Source organism: Curcuma longa, chromosome 10, assembly GCF_044706935.1.
Source record: "Curcuma longa cultivar G26 ecotype Majalengka, Jawa Barat chromosome 10, ITB_CL_G26_1.1, whole genome shotgun sequence".
Lineage (NCBI taxonomy): Eukaryota > Viridiplantae > Streptophyta > Magnoliopsida > Zingiberales > Zingiberaceae > Curcuma > Curcuma longa.
In genome coordinates this window covers 4,149,649-4,154,658 of record NC_133870.1, presented here as the reverse complement: position 1 = coordinate 4,154,658, position 5,010 = coordinate 4,149,649, and the positions used below count along the sequence as shown (strand labels likewise).

Below are 5,010 nucleotides of genomic sequence, written 5' to 3'. Positions count from 1 at the left end.
TTTTACCCAAATATCAAAATTCAAGATAGAAATCTATTAGGTACAATTGCACTAACAATAATAAATTACCCTTTGACGGAAGAAGCCTAATAAATTCTCTAAATTTAAAAATTAGAAGAGGATGGGAGACCACACAAATGGGGTGTGGAAGGCAAGTCAGTTGCTTATTAATTAATATCCCTTGTGACAAAGGTACTATTCAAAAAAGGAGCAACAAAATAGGAAAACGAGAGAGGGGTTAGAAGAGGGAACTAAATCTAGGGTCGATATGGTGACGCCATGTCTCAACCTGGGAGGGTGAGAGACATGGACGAAGGAGTCAAGTAGTGTTGCAAGGTTATAAAAAAGAAGTTTAAGAATAGAGCTAGCCAATTAATGGAAGGATGGATAGAAAATAAATAACTCTATATCCTCCAAAAGTTCTACAAAACCACTCTATTGCAAACAAAATTTGATTGAACCTTAAATTGGTCTAAATGAGTCCAAGTTGAACTCACTTTATTTGTACCCTAAGGCTCACCTAATGAATTCATTAAAACTAAACATGGACTCCAATTAAGTCCTAATTAATTACCATCAATGGTATGGTTCAACTCTAATAAAACGCAACCATCTCAAAATTAAATCAGACCTAAACAGCGAAACCAAACTCACTATTAATTCCCCAAAATAAATTGAATACAATTAGTTTTAAAAATTAACTATTACACTTTAATAATCTTCACCAAAATTTTAGTAATATTATAAGAATGTATGTTGTCTACAACCCAGCGCGGTCTAAACCTCATGGTTTTAAAATATTTCTTGAGATTACTTTTTTTTTAATCACATGATTCTCAAAAATATGAAATATATCACATGCATATATATATATTCATAAAAAAGAATTTGTCACGATTCTCACAAGAAAAAAATTTATATATAGAGTGAGGGTGCAGGTAGGTAGAAGATGAGCATGGCGTCCTGGGTGACCAAGGTTGTGGAGGAGCTTGTAGCACCATGCGAGCCAACGCCATGCACCACGCTTCCTCTCTCTTCCATCGACCACGCCATAGGGTCGTCCTTCATGGTAGAGCTTATCTCCGTGTATCCAAACAATAACCGTGAGCACCATCATCATGACGTGCCATTACAACCGGCGAAGGTCATCCGGGAAGCTTTGGCTAAGGCTCTTGTCCCGTACTACCCTGTAGCAGGTCGTCTTGTCTCCTCCGACGTCGGTGACCTCGTGGAGGTGGCCTGTAATGGCGAGGGGGTATGGTTTGTAGAGGCGGCGGTGATAAATCGCAACCTGAATGATTGGGACCGCACACTCGTGAAAGAGGAGGAGCTTCTTCCAAATTGTCCTGCTCACCTGAACCCAGAGGAGATGATATTGATGATGCAGGTTTGTTAATATATATATATAATTTTAAGTCAGATTATTTGGATTTTGAATCGGTTAAGATTTTTTAATTTTTGTTAGGATTTTTTTTCTTTTACATTTTAAAATTTTAGATCTATTTAAACTTTGATTAGTTGATGTTAGGAGAATTTTTGATTTAATAATATTTTTTGATATTGTCATTTATTTTTTTATTTTCTAATATTATTATGAATCAATAGGTTTTAAAAGATTATTTTCGACATTTACAATCGAACCAACGAAATCAATACTGTCTACAGGATATATCACTATTCTGTCCGGCGTCAAACTTTTAAAAATATTTTGATAACCTTCTAGTAATCAAAATTAATAAACAAGGATACAAATATTAATTTTTGAGAGTACGAATCTAATGGTAATTAATAAAAATTTACTAAGTGTTTTAGTTAAAATACCTTGATGATTAATTTGATAACTTTCCCGTGGTCAAAATCAACGAGGTCTCAAATTAATTCCTAATAGTATAATTAACTTCAACGTGGGATCATCTTAATTTATCAAATTTAATCACTAAAAGATTATGATCAGAACACTTAGATAATTATTTGATGATCCTTTAATTGTCAAATAAAAGTATATAAGGACGTACATTAATAGACAGTCTTATATTAATTATCATCTTAATCACTAGCTAAAAAACCATATCAAAGAATTAGTCGTTAAGATATTTTAGCTAAAACACTTTGATCATCTTCTATTGGTCAAAATATCAATACTAAACCACCATGATCCACATAGAAGTCCATTAATACTTTTACTTGCAAAAAATCTTAATAAATAAATAATATACCAAATCAATCAGTCTGTTGGTTGTAAAGTAATACAATTGCAAAAAAATAGTTTTTGAATAATTATACTACTTTTCAGCAATTTAGAATTAATTCTTCTAATTAATATTCTTAAACTTCTTTTTATATATAATCATAAATTTTTATTCAAATAATAATAATAATGTAAATTAATTAAATTGTGCAAGCATAGGTAACCCATTTTCAATGCGGTGGATTTATGGTCGGACTCAAATTCAATCACTTGGTGCTCGATGGCATAGGCGTTGGACAATTCTTAAAAGTCATTGGCGAGATTGCTTGCGGCCAAACTCATCCCTCTATCGATCCAATCTGCTGGTATAGAGAGACCATTCCCGGCCCTCCAATGCTCTCGAAGTCACTTAATTCACTTCCCACAGCCAAGTTTCACATTGTGAATTTCATGTATGATTTCTCAATTCAGACCATCAAAAGATTGAAGGAACAAATCGCAAAAGAGACATCCAATCAATTCACCACCTTTGAGGTCGTCGCTGCAACTCTATGGAAATGTCGAACACAAGCAATCAATGCCATAGGAGATGTCTCTCTCTCCTTTGCAGCTAATGTTCGTCATTTGTTGTTCCAACTGCCAAAGGCTGGCTATTATGGAAATTGTGTCTATCCCTTAACTATCACAGCAACTGCTGAGCAAATCATGAAGGCATCACTTGCAGAATTAGCAAGGTTCATTAAAGATGCTAAAGAAAGTTTACCAACAAAGTTCAAGGAATGGGCTTCAGGCAACTTAAAGGGAGATCCATATAAGATTTCAAGACAACTACAATGATTTGATTTTGACAGACTGGAGGTGGATAGAGTTCTATGAAACAGATTATGGATGGGGAATACCCAACTCTATTTCTCCTAATACAGATTACTTTGTTTTGCCTACTGGCATCATTCTAAAGCAACCTTTGCCTAAGGACGGTGTGCGTTTGGAAGGAAAAGTAGTCACGAAGGAGCATGAGCAAAGGTTTATTGATGAAATCAACAAATGCGTAAATGAGTAGCTAATGTTATGTTCGAAATTATCTCATAATGGAAAATTTGATTGATATTTCCTACCAAAGATCGCAACTAGTTTTACTTTCAATCTATAATAAAGGATATACATCTTTGCAATCCTAGCTACCAAAGATTGTTGCAACTAGTTTTACTTTCAATCTATAATAAAGTATCATATATACATCTTTGCAATCTGTGTAAGTTACCTTGAGTATATTGTCATAATAATATTGTTTAGCAATGGCAAAATGTGATGACTATTTTTGACATTGTAACATGGCACATTTATGACTAATACTTGCTTCTAGAATTGACTCGATGAGATGTTCCAAAATGGAATATTAATGTTAGTGCATTCATTCAAGCCCTAAATAGTCTTGTTCAACAGTATTGTTTGATGTATTAATTTGGCAAAGGATTTAAATTTGGTTTGCATGTATTTTTAATTTATGTGTTAATGTGTGCAAGTGTTGGTGCAATCGACCTCTAGTCAATGTTGATCAATAATTGACCAAGCTCGAGTTGGATCGAGTTTAGTTTCAATGTTTGATCAATATGTAATTGGACCAAGGTTGATCCGATATTTGAAAGTCAATCAATATGTTTGTTGACTAGAGTGAAAAGTCAAGTAGATCAAAGTTGACCAGATACTTAATAATGGAGAAGTCGAAATGAGTCATAGTTGGTCGATTCTTGGGGTTTTTGGAGACAAGTGATGTTACATTTTCAAACCACAGGAGGCAATTCAAAAGCGAGATTCATTTGCACAAATTATTGTTTACATTGTATTTTATTTTTCATCTTTATTCTTGTTTTCTTGTTCGTGTTGCTTGTAAAAAACAGATAATGCAAGAGGTTTCTTTATCTTGGAAAGGTATTCGACAAGCAAAAAGATAGTGAAATTATTGCTAAGATGGTAGGCCATAGAGTAGCAATCGAAAATTCTAAACCACGTAAAATCTCATATCTCTTGTGTTTGTGTTTTGGCTCCTTGTATTTGTTTTTGTTGCATACTAATCAATTGTAGACTAGCACACAAGAATGATCGAGCGAAGCGAATCACTATTCATCCTCCTCTAGCGATGTCAACAGTTCCAACTGCAAGGACTTGGTATAACAGACATAAAGTTTGTGGAGCTTGATATGACGTGGCTAAGTTTGTGTGGTTCAATGGCTTAAGATCGCTTTGTTAGGGTGTTGATAACCCTTGGAATCCAAGGATCACTAGAGGGGGAGGGGTGAATAGTGAACTTGCAAATAAAAATCTTCTTTCTCTTGCTGTGTTTTCAGGAAGGACAAACACATATTAGTAGGTAAAAATAACTAAACACATAACCACAGTACACATACCAAGAGACACCTCGATTCAACGTGGTTGACAACTTCTAGGTCTGCTACGTTTATGGTCCTATGCACATGAAGTCCATTGACTTTCTCTCCTCTTCGCTAAAGTGTCGGAGGTGAAGAAACTCCTTACAATAGCAATTACAATTGTAGCAAGGAGAAAGCTAAAGCATTAAACAACGAGAGCTCATATGATGAGAGTATAATTTTGTCTGTTGTTTTTTGTTGTGCTTCTGCCTCGAACCTCTAGTCCCTTTTTATAGATTGCCTCCAAGTAGAGCTTTGCTATCTTAAGATGTTGATGCGTTAATGGTTGGGTCAACAAAAAGTCCTCAACCGATAGCCCTTTTTAGACTACCATATGAGGCTAACTTGTTCTTTTGGCTTCACCAACAAAAGAGTCTTGTTTTGTTTATCTGATAA

General features: G+C 34.6%; 1 pseudogene; it reads left to right on the top strand.

Moving 5' to 3' along the window:
• The first annotated feature begins 914 nt into the window (after positions 1 to 914).
• LOC141836184 (myricetin 3-O-glucosyl 1,2-rhamnoside 6'-O-caffeoyltransferase AT2-like) lies at positions 915 to 3,285 on the top strand (annotated as a pseudogene).
• Positions 3,286 to 5,010: the final 1,725 nt, after the last annotated feature.